This window comes from Rattus norvegicus, chromosome 14, assembly GCF_021556685.1.
Source record: "Rattus norvegicus strain SHRSP/BbbUtx chromosome 14, alternate assembly SHRSP_T2T, whole genome shotgun sequence".
In the NCBI taxonomy this organism is placed as follows: Eukaryota; Metazoa; Chordata; class Mammalia; order Rodentia; family Muridae; genus Rattus; species Rattus norvegicus.
The window spans coordinates 73,642,226-73,663,163 of NC_141547.1; the positions used below are offsets into that span (position 1 = coordinate 73,642,226).

Genomic DNA, 20,938 nt, shown 5'->3' on the forward strand with positions numbered 1-20,938 from the left:
GTTAGTACCACGGTGCCACACTCCCAACTCCTGCCTGGGAACAGCCAAAACTGAAAGTTGGGTTTGCCCTCTCATTTCGGGTAACCCTTCTCAGCCTTCTGGCCTCCAGGCCTTGGGGTTCTAAAGACCGGGACAAGGAAAACCTGCAAACTTCTGGGTAGGCCTAGTCCAGCTTTCATAAACAGCGAAACTGTTAGAACAAAGCCCCTAAACCATTTTCAGGGTTCCCCTTAATCCCAGTTATCAGGCGTTTGGTCCCTGAGATAGCTTTATTTTTAATTTTTTTTAAAATATTCAGTGTTTGTTTTATAATTTAGCGAGATGCATTCTCCTTGAACTTTGGACCTTCTCCCTTGTTGCTGGTATCTCCCCACTTCATTCGCCTTTGGAACATTCAGAATGTTCTCGGAGGGGAGGTAGAGGTCTGCCCCACTGGGGATGGCTGTTGTCAGCCTTGCTTTCTGAGGATGTGGTTTGTGTTTAATCCCTGGGATTCAGGAAGAGAGCTACGGATTCTTTAGAGAAGCAAAATGAACAGAGGTCCGAAGTCGCGCGTGTGCAGCTCCCTCTTTCCTTGCAGACCCCATTTTCAGCGAGTAGGGGATGGTTCCTCTGCCTTTCCCGGTTGCTGGGCTCAGCCTGGGAGAGCTGCTCTCAGCTATCCGAAACTTTCCCTGGGGGAAACTTTACCCAAGTGAATTCCATTTGATCCGTACAATGACAGCAGCCGGGTTTGCAGAGGAAGAATACTGGGCTATAGCATAACCTTTGGATCTAGTTCAGCTTACCGGGATTCCACACCCGAAAAATATGATCGTGGACTCACATGGTGTTGGAAATACATATATTATTATTATATTCGCTAGTCTGCTTTTTTTCCTACTCTTATAATCTACTCTTTCCTTCTTTCCTCCTTTTGTTTTTCCTTCCTTTTTAAAACCAAAACTAAAAACATCACACACACACACACACACACACACACACACACACACACACACACACACCTTGATTCCTCATCAAAGGATTCTTTTTTTTTTTTTCTTTCTTTTTTTTTTTTCCTTCGGAGCTGGGGACTGAACCCAGGGCCTTGCGCTTGCTAGGCGAGTGCTCTACCACTGAGCTAAATCCCCAACCCTGATCAAAGGATTCTTCTCTTTTTTTTTTTTTTTTTTTTTCTTTTTTCTTTTTTTCGGAGCTGGGGACCGAACCCAGGGCCTTGCGCTCGCTAGGCTAGCGCTCTACCGCTGAGCTAAATCCCCAACCCGATCAAAGGATTCTTAATGCGATCCTTCCCATTGTCTTTGCTGCCTGGGTCCGCTCTCCCAGAGAGCGGTCACAACTGTAGCCTCAATCCCAATCCGGGTCCTTTTTCACTTTGTCCTATAGTATCTTTGGCCTTAGTTAACATAAAGATAACTTAGTGGGACTGGGTTCTGACTCACTCTGCCCTTACAGATGATTAAACCAAAGAGAGGGAAATCAAGTTAGGAACAGGTTTAGAATGGGCTTTGATCTGCCCTGAAATCAGTCTGGCCAGCAATATAAATTTTGCCCTGTGTGTGTGTGTGTGTGTGTGTGTGTGTGTCTGTGTGTGTGTGTGTCTGTGTGTCTGTGTCTGTGTGTGTCTGTGTCTGTGTGTGTGTGTTGAGATACATTTTACTTATCTCAAGGTGTGTCCTGCTCCAAGAGCTTAGATTCGTGGGCCTCACAAGTTTCTTATCTGGGTATAGATAGAGCTAAGGAAGTTGAAGTTTGTTTTTCTACCGTGTGGACTCCTCCATACACTGCTCTCAGCACTGAGAAAGTAGGCAGATGATGCTGAGTATGGCTTTCTGGGAGACCGTTGGAAATGATCTCAAACGCCATGGCCATGTCCTAATGCACAGCAGCCAGCAATGCCAGCATTCAAAAGAAATGTTAGAGACAAGGCTGAAAGGGGAGTGTTGTCTGGGACTTCTGGGGAGTGGGGCTTGTCCTGTAGCCTCGATTACAGGAATTGCCCTGATTTGTTCTCTTAGTCTGGGGCTTGGGGGGGGGGTGTTCAAGCTGTGAGTACTGCCTGGTGGAAAAAGTCCAAGAACCTCAGAGAGACAAACTCAGCCCAGGCCTGCAGACATCCCACCAGGCCAGGCAGGGCACAGGGTTTCTAACATTCTAACCAGCCATTGCCAGAGCTTAGAGCTCTGCAGTAATGCTGGCAATTCACTGTCCTAAACCCAAAGTTTCTATCTATGTCCCAGAACAAAACCTGGAATCTGGCAACTCCCTCCAAGTCTGCAGACTTCAGCTTGTGTGCACAAAGGCTCCTGCGTCCTCTCAGGAGAACGACTCCAGAAGTCTAGGATGCTCAGAGAAGGCATGTTCCTCAACCCCAAAACCGGCTGAAGAACTCCTGGGCCCCAAAGGAGGGCAAGGGATACTCTACCAGCAGAGATGCTAAATGGAAGTAGAGTAGAGCTCCTTGGGAGCCCCGCTAATACTCGGAGCCCTGGGGTTTTATTCTAGGCAACCACTCACCTGCCAACTCTCCCGGTGAGTTGCCGGGAGTGGGAGGAGTCAACAAATATCTGTTTCCCAGGGAAACACCAGCCGGGGCTCCTAATCTGAGGCTATCCAAGATGACACCTGAAACAATAGTCAACAATAATAATTATAAGATAATTATAAGAGCGATTACAAAATATTCTTTACCCCACCCCCAGCTTGCACGGGAAGAAGCACTCCAACCCCTTCCTGTTGGGGTTACTAGCCCTGCCTGTGGTTTAGTGGGTAGGTTCTCTGTCTGATGAGTTAGAGGCTCCAGGAGGAAAGGACAGCTTTCCCACTATCACACGTGACCTGCCAGCCTTTCAACATCCAGAGGTTGCAGAAAGGGTTATCCTGGGGTGCTGCGCTCTACAGGTTGGACTCCAAGGATTGAAAGTGAATCACAGAAGTGTGGATGGATTTTGAAAACTACAAGGAATAAACAACTGGGTACGGATACTTGTGTGTTCTAGATAATCTCATTGTTGACTCCAGATTACCTGAACCCTCAGGGGAGCCCAAGCAACCTGTGGCCTTTTGAGCTCCAGGGTACACTTAATTGAAATTTTAAAGTCCTGACCAATAAAAGGGGTAGGCAGTCGAGGCCAAAATGGAGAAGAAAAATCTCATTTTATTACAGTTACATCATCTAATAAATTGTTTTTGCTCCTGTTGAATACACAGGGTTGTTCAAGTCGTTAAAAATACATTTATAAGATACTGATTACAAAGTCCCTGCTAACAGGGGTGGTCCAGAGTAAAGTACAATTTTAAGCTGAATGATAAAAAATTTCTCAGACTTGTGGTGTGGATGCCTGCAGCTGCCCCTCCTGTGATGGAAACGCCAAACGTCTGATTTTGGTAAAATTCAAGAGATGTAGGAACTGGGGAATTCGTCGGAGTCAGAATTAACCAGATTAACTTGGCCACCTCGATTAGCGCTGAATAGTTCTAGGCTGAGGCGTCTAGTTCAAAGACAGACAGAATGTAGGGGCTGGGGGTATGTGCAGGCGGTCGCTTTCCCTGGAGTCTCTGCTTGGGGTTGGTTAGTTGCTACGTTCAATGATTTCCTCCGAAGCTTAGGTAGGTGAGTGTGCGTGCGTCGGTGCACAGTTGGCTTAAGACGCTCTCTAGTTTTCTGGCTCGCAAGGGCACCCTTGTTGTGCCCTTCCTGGCAGGACGATTACCACGGGTCACCCTGCAGTTCATACAACTAAGGATCTGAAAGTACATTAATCTCCGTGCCGATCGATCGATCGTGTGTTCAGCCAAAGCCAGAGTCGCTGTTCCGGCTGAACGCCCTCTCTAGTGAGGATCTAGCACAAAGAATTCTGTGCTCGCTTCTCGGGGGTTCCTGAGGAGGTCTTGTCTCCGCCGGTGATCTCATTTCTAGCACCAGGGCTCTTTTCCTAGGACCCGGGCGTGTGAGGATGCTCCAGATGGGATAATTTCCCCGCACCGTGCGCACGGAAAGACCGAAGTAGTGAACTTGTGTCCACTATCCCTGGCCCCCCTGCACTCCGACACATACACTCAGGTCACAGGCGCCTGAGGTCCGGGGATCCACAAACCTAAAGGTAGCTTTGCCAAATATGTTGGTGAATCTTAACTAAGTTACTAACTTCTCTTTTCTACGTATCTATTAACAAACAAACAAACAAACAAGCAAGCAAGTAAAACCAAAAAAAAAAAAAAAAAGCCCTCTAGCCCTTACTGAGCAATTTTGGCTTTTATTTGGGGGTGGAGCATTTTTTTTTTTTTTTAAGGATTTGGTGTCTCGCCCAAGAAGCGGATCCTTGGGCCTTCACAGAAAAGCCTTTATCCAGGGCCCTATCTGCCCTCCCTTCCTCGCAGGAATGGGAAGCTGTTTTGTAGCATTTAGCTTTTCCTAGAGGAAGTCCTTTCTCCACCCACCAAGCTAAGAAGGGAGGACCAGAGGCTATTCCCGCTTCTAGGGAGTGCTGGACACTAAAGAGAGCTCCCATTCTTGGCTAGAGACAACATTAAGCGTTAACAATGGTCACAAGTGCGTTCTCCTTCACGTCCCCCAGAAATCGAGGGTGGGCGGCTCATTGTAAAATGAGAACCAATAAAACTGCTCATTTTAATAAGCTTATTAATGTTTTTGAAAGGCTTCCCTTGTGTGTGCATGAAGGCCTCCCTGAGAGGGGCCGCCCACTGTGTCGCTGGGATTTTTGTGCCCTAACACCCACAAAAACCGCTTGGTTTCAGGGGCCTTCTGTTCCGAGGACGTTACCAGGCTCATAGAGGCGGGAGGCGCTCAGCGCCAACACCAGACCTCCACATCATCCCCTTCTTACTACGAGCAGCCTTAAGAGTGTGACTACCGGTGGTTTCAGGCTATGAACCTATGTTCAGAAGTCATGAAGGACCCTTGGTAAGGAAGACTTTCTACCGGCCTAGGCTTTGTTCTGTCCTATTGGTTTTGGAAAAGGTTCTACAGATTTGACTGGCATGAGGATTCAAAAATCTGAGCCCATCAAACCTCGGCTCCGGTGTACCTCTTTCTGACAGTTGACTAGACGGCAGCTCCACTTTGGTTGTGCCCATACATGTCAGACGGGCTGAACAGTTGCCCTCAGGGTGGTTGACCTCAGGAGCTGGTTTTGCTAGGTGAAGGTCTCTGGCACTGTGCCTCATTTTCCTTCCCATCTTCTGAGTTGGCTGCTAGGGCTGTGAGACAGAGCAGTAGAGACATACCCATCCAGAGACAAAGACAGTCCGTCATGACATAGGACTGAGAGCACACTTTCCCTACTCTCAGGAATCTTTCAGTTCTCCACAACGAGGTCTCAGGTAGTCACTGGGTCATCTCATAAACAAACATTAGTTTTTAAATCTGTCCTGAGTAGGTCACACCATCCGGGTACTTATTGTCTGAGCAGGGTGACTGAGGGATACCAGGTTCATTGATTGAGCTGGGGTGCTGCTTGGCTCTCTGCTGAGTGGTCCAGCTAGGTACACAGCACCTTACGGTGGCCCAAGCACCTACCACTGTATCTGCCATATTGGCGAACATTCTTTTTACTGGAAAGATGTACTGGAAAGGCTAATGAGCCAGGATCTTCTAGCTTTCTTGGTAACAAACAAGCAAACAAACCTAAAAGCATTTCAGACTCAGACTCACCCTGGAGCACAGAGCAAAGCTGGAAAGGGAGTATGCAGAGACAGATGAGCCCTCTGTGGAGATCTGTAGACCTGCGCTTGTGTTCTTCCAAGTATCTGGGCATGAATTCTGGGACAAAAACCTCAGGCAAGACCTAGGCTGGTCTTAGATGGAGGCCATGCTCTTCTCTGCCAGTACTATGGATTCTTCCCTGACTGCCTTACCACCTCACTCTTAAATGGATGAAAGTGTGTGACTAACTCCCCCAACCACAAGCAAAGGGCTGAAAACCCAGTGCTCTGACAATATACTCTCCATCCCTGCATCATACTGAAAGCGAACTAAACTTCAAAATTGGACAGTTATAGACTTGAGGGAGCAACTTCCTAGGCATAACTGGAATGGGTAGACACACCCTTGGTGAGGTATAGTGGCTTGGCAGAACTAACCTAAAGAAATACAGAGTTCAGCATCTTGCAGAGTACCTTTGCCCAGATGGCCTATTTGGTGTGTGTATAGCTAAATGCCCCAGCATGGTGGAGGTGGTGGTGGTGGGTTAATCTAAAGAATGGGAGTGTGGGGGAGGTAGTTGCTTTCCAGTAACTTCTCTTGTTCTGTGGATTTCCAGCGTAGTGCCTGGCATGTACTAAGTGCTTGAATGTGAAATGGAGTTTCAGAGTCTTCAGAATGAATTCTCCGTGATACTTTCTCTTTAAGCAGTACTGGTTCTGTGAGAGGTTACAAAGACTCAGGCAAGGTTCTCTTCTTAATGTTACAAGGGAAACACTCATCCTTAAAGTCCCTCAGGGAGCAGTGACTTTTAGAAAGCCTTCTGTCCTAGCAAGCCTTGTTTGGCTGGAACCCCACTCTCCTCCCCACCCCACGCAAAGACGGGGTGATCACTGAACCATATGCTTCTGGAGAAGTTGGCGGCCTAAATGCTTGCAGACTGTCTGATAAATTTGCAAAGTTAAACAAGGATATGTGCCATTTAAAATTATTTTATGGGCAGGAAAAAAATGGGCAGAGAGCAATAGTGACTGACAGAGTCCAAACAGTAAGATCATTCAGCCTTCATCAGAAACCTTCAAAGCATCAAGTTCACCATATCCTTGATCATACGGCTGTGTGGTGGAGACATAAAACGGTATGCAGTATATCACACACATACCATGCTCTGGTTTGGAATTTTCATATGTATGTATATATGTATGCATGTATACATTTATATATGCATGCATGTATGTATGGATCCACGCATGTATGCATGTATGTATATATGTATGTATGTATATATGTATGTATGTATGTATGTGTGGTTGTATGTGCCTGTGCTCCAGTGAGCACATGTAAGAGTTCCTAGCTCAAATGGGTTTAGATCTCCCAATCTTCCTGCCTCTATTTTCTGAGTTCTGGGCTTATAAGATTACAGGCTTATGTCTTCATGCTGCACAGAGGTCCTTTGTTTATTTTTAATGAGACAAACCTTTGCTGTAGAATTATCCTGTCTTTTATCTTTCATTCCTAACTAATTTATATATTTGTTTAGATGTGCATGAATATTTGTTGAACTCCTTCTCTGTGCCAGGGGTATGGAAAAGGAAGGTCCCTTGTTGGAGAACTTTACCATCTAGCTGGAGACACTGAGGATGTTGCTAAAAGAAAAAGGAGATGATACACTGGGGGACTGACATGGGGCAGGGTGGATCACTACAGGAAGATAAACACAAATTTCTGCAAACCAATAGGTGGGTTTTGATGGGGCTTAGCTTCTGTCTTTCTACATCATTGAATATGGTAGCCATGAAAGTGAGGGGAAACTGTCCTGGAGCTCCAAGTGCAGGCTGTTCCCTCCCCAGTCCACCTTTTTCTCAATTCACTTACACAGAGCCAGTTTCCGGTGACACTGGTTTCAAACTCTTAGGCTTCAGAGTACTCGAGACTGACCACAGGACTTTCCATACATGTCTTCAGTTCCCCAGCATACAAGTTCTGGGACAAGGACAGCATTGTGGCAAAGACAAGCAAGCAAGCAATCAAACAAACAAGCAAACAGGCAAACAGATAGAGCTAGGGACTAAGTGAGTGTCTTTGTTTCATCCAGCATTGTGCTAGGAGCTGGGTTTGGATACAGTAGCTCAATTTTCACAGCCTGAGAGGCAGATTCGCTGACTGGTAGAAAGGAGAAAAGGCATGTTAACCAAAGCTGTGTATGTCTCAAAATGGGAAAAGAGGCTTTGGGGGTGAGATCAAGCTTGGCTCTTCTCAGCCCTGTGGTTCTGGTGAATTCTCTAATTTTTGGCTTTGTCACTGTTGGAACAAGTGAGACACATAGTTTTCCTTGAAAATGAAAGGAGGTAGCATCCTGCAGAGTTAATGCCTGGGATAGAAGGAGCTCTCTAAAGGTTATTAGGATTTCAAGCTAAGATTCTGACTTCTTGGGATTCTTGTCTGCTTTCCCACTTTTCTTCTCACTTGCCAAATAGGGAGACTCTTTCTCAAACTTACTGCTCTGACTGGATAGTAAATTGCACTTTGCATCCAGAACACAGAGGCCTGAAAAGGGTGCATTTTAACCTTGCCCCACTGGCTGCACACCACTTCTTAGCAGTGGTATGGATACTGAGAGGTAGCATTCTGGAGCCTAGTGGGCTGGAAGCTGGGGCAGGTGGAGGGAGACAGCATAGAGGACTCTGGTCCTTCTGGTCTATTTAGACTGATGGAGGTGGGGGTCCGGTAGGCAGAACAGTTACTCCCAGTTTCATCTCTACTTCTCTGAGATTCTGCTCACCTTTCTCAGGTGCTGGGTGACCTGAGTTTCTCAGTGCCAGCCAATCAACCCTAATCCCAGATCCCCCCACCCCCATCATCTTGTCCCCAGTGCAGAGAAGGCCAAGCTGAGGAAGGGACCAAGGGTTTCATAGGTTCCTAGCCCATACATGACTTTGCTTAGTCCTCATAAGAATTCAGTGAAGTGGCTGGAGATTATCCTTTTACAGATGGTGAGCAAAGTTCAGGAGAGTCAAGTGACTTGGGCAAGGTCACACAGTTTGGAAGTGGTGGCCAAGAACTGGCCAGAGGGGCCTTGGGACTTCAAAGTCTCTAACTAGTGGATCTGACCAAATACAACTGAGCTCCACTCCTGCTTCTAGGGTGGGGTCTTGGCAGTCGAGAGAGGAAGGGTGACTCCTAAGGGGGTGGGAAGGAGGTATTAGTTCTTTGGGCAGTTTCCTATTAAGAAAACACCCGACTGTGACTGCCTCCTTCCCTAGGCTGCTACTCAGCCTCCTGAAGGCGAGGCCTGTATATTTGTAGTTTGATTCCACCCGTCAAGGCTAATTTCTCCCTACAACTTAATGGACTCGGCTTGACGTGCATAATGATTCCTAATCACGAACATTATTTTCGCTAGCGAGGAGACATGTTCCAGTTGTTGTGACAGATCGCATTTCAGCCATAATGACGGAAAATTACCATTTCTAATTCTCCGGTTTTTGACACCTAAGTCCACAGACCATATGTGGCAGGGGAGCTCTGGGCCCGACTGTTCCAAAACCTAGAGGTCTGCAGTCCAGAACTGTGCCCAGAGAGGTGGAGGGATGCGGCCTGGCTGAGAGTCGGCTTGGTTTTGTCGGTTTCTCAGAGTTCTTTACCTCTCCTGAGAGCAAGGTTCCTTTACCTACAAGGAAAACCCAGCGCTCAGAAGCCTTGGAATCTGATGAACTTTGGGGATCTAGTTACTAAGATCCATGGTTGCTAAGTGAGGGCAGTTTCTGCAGGAGCTCATGTTAGTCCTAAGGACCTGTTGCTCCAATGAAGGACCAGAGGCATGAGGCTCTTGTTTGTGTCATCCTTCTGCCACCAGGAAATGAAGAACAAGCTCATTCCTTCATCTGAAAGTCTCAAAACCATCCTTAAAGCAAAGCTCTGTGAGAGCTTTGACAACCAACCCGGCAAGGGGCGAACCAGAGAAACAGAGAGGCCAAACCATCATACAGCCCTGTTCCAGGGGAGTGGAACCCAAGTGCCAGCTCTTAAAGGCTTCCGAGGTGACCTCTGACTTTCAAGGGCTGACATGAGCCAGGTTTAATTATTGGCACTTTAGGTCTGAGGAAGTTGAGGCTATTTGGTGGAAACCCAAATCAAAGGCTGATCTGAGGTGTCAAGTCTTGCTCTCCTAAGAGATCAGGGCTCCGGGGTCCCTCAGTATCTAGTTTATGGGACATATCTTCCTACCTTCTCACTTTTTTCAGACTCAGATGTAGGGAGGCCTTTGACCTGCCCACTGCAGGTTAGAATGCCCCAATAGTAACTGAGGAAGTTCATCTCTTAAGCCGTGTCCCATGGTTGTCACCTCACAACTTAACAGTTCTTTAGATATACATCACAGATCTTCAGGTCCTTCTTCTGTAAAATGGGTCTAAAACTCTCTCTTATAACGGAGGTTAAGAAATCAACAGACCTTCAGTCCAGGTAATAAGTGACCCCAGTTTTCACCGACACACCCTAGTGATTAGGATAAGCGCTGGCAAGAGTTGGCGCGAGGAAGCTGCAGGTGTAAGAAAGCTGCAAGTGTCAAGGGACACTCCCTACAGAGGCGGGAGACCTGGGAAGTGCCCTGAGCTTTCTCAGAGTAGCGCAGAGTTCCACAGTGCTTTGTGATGCAGAGTTCTGAGCTGGATGAATTGGGGAAGGAGTGACCAGAGCACCCAGGCCTTGAGTCTGGTGAGTCCCAGCCAGGCTACTGCTCCCTGACCTGTCCCATCTCTCCCTGCCCAACCCCCAATGGAAGCACCAAGTCTAACGCTCCTTTCCTAGAGCTGAAGCATTTTTCAATCAGTTGGTCAATGACACTTGGCACCAGGACGCGCACTGGAGAGTGAAGATCTGCCGAGTGCCTCTAGCTCCTGCTCTCTGGTTGGTCATCTTCAGCGGTGCCTGCCTGCAAGCTACACCACGCTCGATACCTTTTCCCACGCTGATCCCCAGACCTCGCCACGAAAGATATTTCTTCCGGCCTGCGCACTCCACACGCTCTCACTCCACAACCTCAGTAGTTGTGTCTAACTGACTTCGTGAAACTCCCGGAAGGGGAGAGGGAGGGGAAAAGATGAGGTCTTGGTCTTGGTCTGGCCAGCGGGAAGTTAGTGATGCCTCTTTGTTTCTGGGTTTCAGTTCCTTTAGTGAACTTCGAGGAGGTTTCCAGACACTTTCCAGAATAGAAGGTAGCAATGGAAGGATCTTTGTAGCTGACTTAGAGTACGTACGCACAGAACTGCGGATGTAGCCGCGCTGCGCTACTGACCAGAAGCCACAGAGGTAGTTGTTCAGGTTTCAGACACACACCTTAAGCATTGAACCAAGAAGAGTTGATTTGGCTGTTCAACTCACCAAGGTAGAATCTGAGGGGTGGGGGAGATAGGTCTCCTTAGGTTGCTTGAAGCTTTAGTTTAGAATGGAAATTCTATCAAGGGGATTTATTTCAGTAAGTTGTGAAGATAAAAGAAGGCGAGGTATCAGTTCACAGGTTTTCAGAGCAAAGGAGGCCTCCATTTTTTATTGGTGTGGAGCCATTTTCTGCCTTTCAGTCTGGGTACCAGCACCAACTGTATCTTTTACAGGCTGTGCGACATTGGGCTGTCAGCTTGCTTATCTGTAAATTTGGGGTGGCAATATAATATATTCCATAGGGAACTGGTTATCATTTTAAATAAGTTAAAATGTCAAGTAGCTTGACATATAGGATAGTACCCAACATCCAATAAGTACTTTATTATCAAGGCCTGGCATATGGAAAGCACTCAAGGTGTGTTTACTATTCTAGGAAGATAGCACAGCTATCCTGAAAAGGAAAATCAGGTCTTTGACTAGATTCAAAGAAGCAAACAAATGCAGAAACTAGCACAGACCAATAGAGGCTGAAGGGATCTTGCAGAGAAGCACCCTTTGGGCTGCCCCAGTACCGCATCTTGAGGGGAGCCCTAGCTAGAGGTCTGGACATCAGTTACAGCTCTGCCACATACCAGCCAGGTAACCTGGAACATACGGGGAATTCCTTTTTGCCCCTGTTTTTCTGTGTAAAACAAGAATAGCATACCTGTAGGAAAAGGATATTCTGAAGTTTAATAAATAAAATATTTTTAAATAGAAAATTAATTCTTTGAGAATTTTATTCGCTGTATTTTCATCTTCCTTCCAACATCTTCCAGCACTGCCTTTCAGATCTGTCCTTCCTTTGTCCAGATTTGTATTCTTTCCAAAATTTTGTTTAATAGCCCTCCAACTCCAATTTGTGCTGTCCATATACTTCTGAGTCTAGGAAACCACGCCTTTAAAGAAAACTGACTCCCCTCTCCCCAGAAGTCATCAACTGCCCAGAGCTCTCCAGTTAGGTGTGTGGGCTCACGAAGCCCTTCCCAGTCATTATGCAAAGCTTTTAAAACCAAAAATGGCATTGAGTGAGTGCTTTGTGTTTGCTTTTAAAAAGACACACGTGGAGAATCATTTTCCACCAGAACTCAGTATTATTGGCTTTCATTCCTTTTTAGTATATGAACTGCCTTTGCAGGCATTGCCAGTTTACAGTAAGATAATGCGATTGGTCACTTTTCTGGTAGCTGGTTCCATTACTGAGAGATGAAGCCTTTAAGGATTAAAGCTCAAGACCACTCACTTGCTGGGTGGGCTGTCACCACCCATAGCCTCTCTAGTTACCAGTGTCCCTGTAGCAGGGGTTCTGGGGCACAGAGGGCAGTCAGAAGCGCATCTTCTAGCTATTCTATAGAGAGTCTGGGATCTAGAATTCTAGCGGATACATCCTGAGAGGTGGTTAAGCTGCTGATACTGCCCCTTGTGCATCTGAGAGGAAATCCAAACGATAAACAAATTCACCTGCTGCAGTTTGGGTCTTTGGGTGGAAAGGCTTTTAAAACGTGTGTAGGGAGTTCCAGAAGGTCTTTAAAAAACAACAAGTGGGAACACCTGATAGTATATTTTTTTAAGTGTCTGTAGAAGAAAGGATAGAATTCTGTGGTTCACAAAGGTGCTGTCTTCGGAGCCGGGTATCCTGAGGCAGACAGCTGGTCACTGTCCTCATCTTAGCAATAGCTCACTGTGTGCTGCTCTGTTTATAGGCTTATGGCATCCAAATTGTTGACGAGGTACCTGCCGAGAGCACCCATGATTAAGCCGAACACTGAACGTTTGAAACTAAAAATCTGAACGGAACCTTTTGGGGAGTTTCTGAGAGAAAAATTCACGTGTGCATTTTAAAGTCTTTCCCAGAAAGCCTTGGAAGCACCAGGGAGACAACTTGGATCCATTTCACTGGAGGATACCATAAGGCCTTTGCCACTAGAATTTCGGGAGGTAGCCAGAGAAGGCTCTGGGCACTCGCTCCAGTGCTCAGCGGGAGTTTTCCAGTATAGCTGCAAGAATGCTTTGTCAGGTTGCCTCTCTCCACCTCTCTGAGTCTGTGCCCTCTTGGTACTAGTTTCCTGGGACTTCTCTACTTTGCATAGGGACAGGACTCAGAGCTAACTAAACCTTTCTGCAGAGTTTCGACCTGGGACATGGCTGGCTTCTGCAGAATGCCTTGTTCCTCTGGCACCTGTTTTCTTGGAGCTCGTCAAAAGAGCAGGTTGCTGGAAAGATCTGGAAAACAACAAACAAACAAACAAACAAACAAACAAACAAACAGTGGCAACTGTTAAACTTACTGAAGCTTAAACTTACTCAGTGGTAAATTATTCCCATTCAACAAACTATCACCTCTACTCTATGAGGTTTAACAGTAGTGGGCACCAAACTATAAAGTCCAGAATTCCTCTGTGGCTCTCCACCTAGTCAGATGGGGCAGGAATTTGAACCCTGGCTTGAGCTGAACACCCCAGTCATGACTCTACACTGCCTCTTTTTGTGTTACTAGGACCCAGAAACAGGCACATGGTAGGCAGGCTTCTCTGAATATTTGGGAAGAGGATGTTTTGATGGTGACACTGAACTTGCAAAGAGAAAATTGTGTGCTCTGGGGTACAGAGCCACCCCTAGCAGCTCCAAAAATGTACAAGAGGGCCTTTGAGGTTGCTTTGGATGTGTGCTGGTCATGGTCATCCCATTTCTCACAATTTATCTTTTCCGTTCAATAAACTGTGGTCCAGTCCATGGTGCAGCACCATCCCTCACTCCACTCCTCCCTCTACCTTAATGTTTGTGAGTTCTCGGCAGTAGCCAAGATCTTACTGGCATTTCACAGTGTGTGCAGAGAAGATTTAACGAGGAACTGCGATTTGGCTTGGTTGGAGCAGCTAGCAGAACAGAACAGATGGAGTGGGTGTATAAGAGGCAGAACCAGAGGAGGAGGGGGAGGAGGAGGAGAGGGAGGAAGGGGGAGAGGAGGAAGAGGAAGAGGAGAAAGAGGAGGAGGAGGAGGGGGAAGAAGGGGAGGAGGAGGAGGAGGGGGAGGAGGAGGAGGGGGGGAGGAGGAGGAGGAGGAGGAGGAGGAGGAGGAGGAAGCAAGTGTAACCCTGCTGGGGGTTGGGGTTGGGGGCTGGCAAAAAGCTTATCCTGGTTCCAGTTTGGTGGAATTGGGAATTGCAAGCTTAGACTCCTGTTGTTGCTATCTGGCCAAAGAACCCAGCCTGTGTCTCCTTTTTTTCCTTTCCTCCCTCACTGTATCAGGGACTGGAGAGCCCAAGGGAATGCTGAAGGTAAGTAGCCTTCCACACTGGTCCCTCCCTCCAGTCCCTATCTCCTTCCTTCCCTCTACCAAGTACAGGCAGTCCTGACAGTCGGAAACCTAGAGGTTGTGAGTTGCAAGGGGAGGGCTGGTGTGATTTCTCATGCTCTAGTTTCTTTTTGCTTTGCTTTGTACCAGTGAAGGCAGAGCCCCTTAACAGCATGGGACACTTTTTGCTCATGGCTTGGCTTTGCTTATTCTCCAATCCCTCCAATCCTTGTATCAGGCAGAACTGGTAATGTCTGTTTCCTTGAGCAACTAGAGAAAGATAGCCATCACCCCTAAGACCAAGAGACAAGGGTGGGAAGAAGGGAAGGAAGTGGGTGATAGGGGAGGAAGACCTGGGCCTAGTTTCAACAAGTGGGAAAATTCAGCCTGAGGTGCTTAGCTTTAATGGATGAGGTGGGCCCAGACTCCCACATTTTTACTCTCAGGATGCTCCCAGTGAGGGTGTTCCGCATCTCACAGGGAGGATGAGTGGACTCTAGCCTCAACTCCAGGTCATGGGGACTTTGAGACTAGAAGGTGTGGATAAAGGTCTGCTCGTAGGTTTAGCAGGGAGGTGACAGCCCTGGGGGTACAGCTGCCTTTAAGCCACTTAACACCTGTAAAGTTTCTAGAGGTTAAGGGCCAGTGTGCTCTAGCGACCTCTCTTGGCCTGGGCATGGCTTTTTTGACTTGAAATCTTGAGGCTTAAGCTGTACTGGGCTCAGAATGGTATAACAGCCTGGCTTCAAGCATTTTGGAGAGCACCTTTGAAACCACCAGTCTCGATGAAGCCTGAGGAGGCCTCAGGCACCAAGAGTGTGAGGTTTAAATTTTGCTTGTCTTGAGTCTTCCAATGGTTTACTCTAAGTCCAGCATGCCTACTGCAACCGCTACGCAGAGGCCAACTTTTTCTTTCAGAGAAGTGAGCTATTGCCTCAGCCAGCCTGGTTGGGTCACAACAGGCTTTGGTTTGTACAGGACCTGGCAACCAGTGAGAGCCACCTGCAGAGACCCTCTGGCAAGGGCTGATGTGAGGCCACACCTGGACCATGCCCCTTCCCACTCCCTTCTCAAAGCCTCTTCCTTTCAAGGTCTGTAATGGAGCTAGGGACCCCTCCCTTGCCTGCAAGGCCATGTCGTCAGGGAGTCACAAGCAGACAGTGTTTGCTCGCCCTTACCTATCCAGGTGAATTATTTGCGGTGACTTCTAATTTCCTTCCCCAAAGAAAACCATGTACCCCCATCTTTTCATCCTCCCCCAACCTTTAGCTTAAATAGTGATGAAAAAAATGATGGAAAAACATCTTCCGTGGCGTTTGGCTTCTCCTAGAAAAACAACCCAAACCCAGACTTCACTAGCAATAGTGAGAACTTAAAAATTCAAGCCTTCAGTCCATGCTCCCCTACTTTTAAAACTGACAAACATATCAGGACAAACAAATGTCAGGATTAATACCTGGCTGTAATCAGAGATGGCCTGTGGCTGGGGTGACTGGGTGAAAAAAACACAGGTTTGACACCTCAGACTCCCAGTCTCCTTTCTTCTACTCAGCTGTTGACAACAGCTTACCCTGTGACCATGTCAGAAGAAGTTCTCCCTCTTTCTCTTGTTCTAGATGTGCTGTTTGTGTAAGGAAAGGTAGGATATCAGCCCATGAAATTCAATAAGAATGCCATTAGAACTCCCTCCCCAGCTCCTTCACCTTGGATTCTTTTATATGAAATTCCATATATAATATAAACTATTTCTATAAAAGTTTTCTGTGCTACATTAACCAAAAAAATACGAGGAATGAAACAATTAAGGAACATAAATAGGCACATTAATTAGCCCACCTTGCACATGCAGCTATGGATTCTACATGATATTTTTCATTACTACACGAGCTGTTAAATATATGAAGGAGGTACATTTGTGGGCACATTAACACACTATGAGAACTTGAACTTGTTCATTTCCTGGCTTTTATGGGCTTGGGTAAGCTGTGTGGGCATTCTTTATACCTGCTCATGTGCCCTGAACTCCTATTGACTTCTAGACTCCTGCCTCCACAGATGGAGGGAGGCAAAGAGAAAATGGCTAAGTGTAAGGAGGCAGAATGGAGTCTGTCTCTGTATGCCTAATGTTAACTGATGACAGTGGCCTTGGATCTACTACAGAAAGACAGAGGGTAGCTCTTGCTCTGTATGAATTTGGCCTGGGGTCTGTTGCTTCATTCCATTCCCTTTGAGAAGACCACATAGCAAGTCCATTATTAGTTTGGTAGCCTCCCCATTGGCTTGGTTGGGCCTCTTTTGCTACGAATGATTTTTTTCTTTTTTAATTTAGTCTTCCCTGCTTCCTTAATGGGTGATCCAGTTCTTTGTCTTTGTTCAAGTGAGTTTGAAGTAATTTTCGTCACATCCACCCAGGATGAGCCACTGTGGTTTCATAAATTATTTTTTGTCTCTATTCTCTATCCCCAAAGGAAGATATTTTAAAGAGGATGGCTATATTTATAGAGCTGGTTTGCCTAGTAAAGAACAGGTAGCCTGACAAAGAAAGAAATAATCTTAGAAACATCGCTGTGTCTTTAAGAGAACTGTAGAGACAGTGCCTATCTTACATGACATACTCTTTCTAGGTTTAAAAAATAGTAGCTTGTTTGAATCTAAAACTAGAATAAAAATATTTAGGATGGTGCTTGACAATGGATGACGTAAGAATTAAAGTTGTCTTCAAGACAGATCTCGAAGCAAATTCTAAAATATGATTTAGTACAAGCAGCAAAGAAGGAAAAGACTAGAGTTATTTTCAAAATGAAAATGACAATGACGAAAAGTGGAAGACTGCCACTGTCATTTTCCATCTGGTTATGAGACCAGATCACCAGATATTTGAGAGGAAAATTGTTGGCTTTTGGAGAGAGAGAGAGAGAGAGAGAGAGAGAGAGAGAGAGAGAGAGAGAGAGAGGAGAGATTGAGTCAAGAGTCTACTCTTTAACTGGTGAGAACAAGCAGTATATCATAGATCAATTAATAACTATCAGATCAATTGATACCTAGATTGAATATTGATCATTTTAAAAGATGAGACTTGCCATTTCTGATCAAAAAAAAGTATTGAATCGAAGGCATACCAAATTAACTATAAAAAGAGCAGACAAGTGGCTAAGTGCTTGCTACATGCCAGGTACCATAGTACCTTACAAATGGCTATCCGTGTCCTCCTGTGAAAGTCTTCAGCATTATATTTATGAATACATTATTTGTACGTTCATGAACACATAAAAATATGAGTATACAAAGAGCCTGCTTCCCATTATACACATAGTAAATGCTAAACATGGGAATGTGTGCCTTTAGGATGTATGTTTTAGCTCCTAATTGAAGCTGCAATCTCTCCTCTGACTTGGATAAGCATGCTTCCCTGAACAGACACAAATTCACAGAACTTTGCATTTAAAAAGAGAAATGTTTACTAAGTTAAAATAGTCCAAGTCAAAATGGTGGACTTGGCCATGAACTTAGACTCCAAGAAACATTACCTGGCTTTCAAGAAGGTGGTCTTAGCTGCTAGGTCTGAAATGTTTTACTTTACTGTTCTGTTTTGAAATGTTATTTTTTTGGAACAAAACCAGTGGTTAGGCTCAGAAATGGAAATGGCAATATGAAAGAAAAAGTGCTGGCATGTTTTTGAGCCATAAAGCAGAAAGAGGGAGCACAGTTGGGCACGGTGGGAGGCGATGCACATATCGCTTTCATATCGGATGATGCAGAAGTCCCATAGGTTTCACATTGAGAAGGTATTTTAAAACATTTGTTCCCTAAGCTATGTAGCTCTAAGGACCAGCCTCCCTGGCTTGGATACCAAAGATATTCTGCATTTTGAGTCTTAAGAAGAGCTGTGAATTAATCCTTCAGAAAAATTCCTTCCATTTGCAAGTCTGCCAATGCAGGGTTTTCAGAGAGGACAGTTGACCAAGGAAACTGGACTCCCTTTACTACGCAGATGTCGAGGAAGAACATGCACTTCAAAGCAGAGCTCTGGAAAGTAGGCATTCCCCCCCCCCCCTCTTTGAAATAGATTTCCCACTTGGTATTTGGTATCTAAATTACCTCTGCCTTTCCTATAAAAGTTTTAGTCTCTTTGCTCTTTGTTACTGTTTCATGGTGATTAGTTAGAACTAAGCAACTTTCAGCGAAAGACTTAAAAATATCAGCCATCACTTCCAATTCTCTACAGCTGTTAAAAAACAAGCAAACTGCAGTAACACATGTGACATTTGGGCTGGGTTTTAAATATAGTCTTAATAGTCCCGATACTTAGAAGCAGCAGAATTCTTTTGTGGTTGAAGAGTATTTAATATTATTGATTGAATGTGATGAGTGCTGACTGGGCAGGTCAATACGCTGTCTTTTTAATAGGGAGGTTCTGCTACTGGCTTGCCTTCCATAGTCAGGCACTTGGGTTGTTTTCCAGGACTTTGGGAGCTAATGAAGGCCAATTTAAAGCAATTTTCTTGAAGATTGCCATTCAGCCCTGTCTGAATTATAATTCCAACATTTATGCCAGGCAGGAGTGAGTAGCTAGAGGTTAGTAAATACAATTATATTAATATTGCTGTTATTTGAGTTACTTAGTACTCAGCTATCTTTCAGGCAGTCAAATTAATAGGGACCCGTCCCATTTGATGCATACAGTACATCGATAAGCCTAGCATTTTACCAGACATTTAAGCTACGCATTTGAGAAAGGCTGAGCATGGAAATAGTGTGTGTAGCATGAGCTTGCTCCCAGCTGCTAAAGAAGGACGACCAATTATCTTTTACTCTAAAATAAATAAGTTGTTAGAATTTGCTATCTTAGGTAATGTCACTGACTTGTTTAGGTAGACAATTATGTTTTTTTTTTTTTTGTTTGTTTGCTGTTTGCTTTTTTAGTTTGTGGAGAGGTGAGGTTATAGATTTTGTTTTGACCACATCTCTTAGGATAACTTTCTCAAAAGGGCCAATGAAGAGGCAAAAAACAACCACAGTCCAGGCAGTGATCACTCAGTCAGAAGCTGGGTCAGTGGTCTCAGGAAAAGCTCATTGGGCCCCCCCCCTCCACTCACTGAGCTCATTATTTTTGGGAAAATTATTTTACACATTTTTTTTTCTGGCAGCCTGTACCCTCTCGGCTAGTTTCACTTTCCATTTTAAAAGTACAATTTCACAGGCTTATGTATTTGGATTCACTTTTGATGGTTAACAATAGAAAGTGAAATGGGACACATTCTTCCAGAAACTAAATTACCTTTATTATTCCATTGCATAGGATTTAATTTAGTACACTATAATATTTTATACTCTCAATTTCCTAGAGATCAAAATGAAATGAACTTGTCTTAGGAGTGAAATGTATTCATATAAATTATCTCAAAGACAATGACTCAAAGGAATTATGCAAATTAGATTTGCTCTCTCTCTCTCCCTCTCCCTCTCTCTTTAAAATTATGCCCACCTCATCCAGCAGAATCCACATCATAATGAGGAAAATTTAAGCATATCACATTTGCAGTCAACATTAGTAAGTCTTAACATAGTAAAAAGAATCAGATTAATACTGTTATGTTGTAAAATGAATTGCTTAAGCACTTCCCAAAATTTTAATTCCATTGACAGGTTGTGACTTGCCCCGTTACATGAAGGCCATATTTTAGAGATAGTTTAAATAAAATCTAAAATAAGATAACTGGGTCTGCAAGGTTAAGTCACTATTTGATGCAATTGTAGCATTTGATGTAGAAGTGATGTCTGAGTGAATCAGATTGAACTTCTTACTTTAGGCCTTTTACCTGAGTTTGCTTCAATATGAAACATATAAAAAATATAATGTTAGAACTTTGAGGCTGATGTTTAAAATTTTCTTTTCTTTTCTTTTTCTTTTTTTATTATTAACTTGAGTATTTCTTATATACATTTCGAGTGTTATTCCCTTTCCCGGTTTCCGGGCAAACATCCCCCTAATCCTTCCCCCTCCCCTTCTTTATGGGTGTTCCCCTCCCCATCCTCCCCCCATTGCCGCCCTCCCCCCAACAGTCTAGTTCACTGGGGGTTCAGTCTTGGCAGGACCCAGGGCTTCCCCTTCCACTGGTGATCTTACTAGGATATTCATTGCTACCTATGAGGTCAGAGTCTAGGGTCAGTCCATGTATAGTCTTTAGGTAGTGGCTTAGTCCCTGGAAGCTCTGGTTGCTTGCCATTGTTGTACATATGGGGTCTCGAGCCCCTTCAAACTTGAAAAATTTCTTTTCAATGACGAAGAATTAGGTGGTTATGTAGGTGGAAGGAGCATTTTCATTTGATGTCTGTCTGAAAGAAACTACTTGGCTTGCAAACAATTCTGAAAGATTATGCTAGTGATGACCTTAGGAACCTGTGACATCACATCCCCTTCTGAGTTTCTCTTTGTCTTTCAGTTCTCAGGCATAATACGGAAGTGTGTATAATTCAATACGATGTAGTAACTTTCTGAATGGTCTTTCTCATATTTCCCCCTTGGAAGCTATTAGATAATTTGTTTTTGTAGTCCTGAG

General features: G+C 45.0%; 1 long non-coding RNA gene across 4 annotated transcripts; it reads right to left on the reverse strand.

The window, feature by feature from the left end:
- Positions 1-250: 250 nt before the first annotated feature.
- On the reverse strand, positions 251-10,292 carry LOC102550431 (uncharacterized). 4 transcript variants are annotated; one of them, XR_015637073.1, is made up of 6 exons: positions 10,116-10,288; positions 9,128-9,332; positions 7,538-7,645; positions 5,049-5,220; positions 2,518-2,625; positions 256-515 (listed from the first exon to the last, which is right to left on the reverse strand). It is a non-coding gene; the product is annotated as an uncharacterized LOC102550431 (long non-coding RNA). The 4 variants fall into 4 exon arrangements; XR_015637071.1 differs by having other exon boundaries at positions 9,890-10,271; XR_015637074.1 differs by lacking the exon at positions 9,128-9,332 and having other exon boundaries at positions 251-515.
- Positions 10,293-20,938: the final 10,646 nt, after the last annotated feature.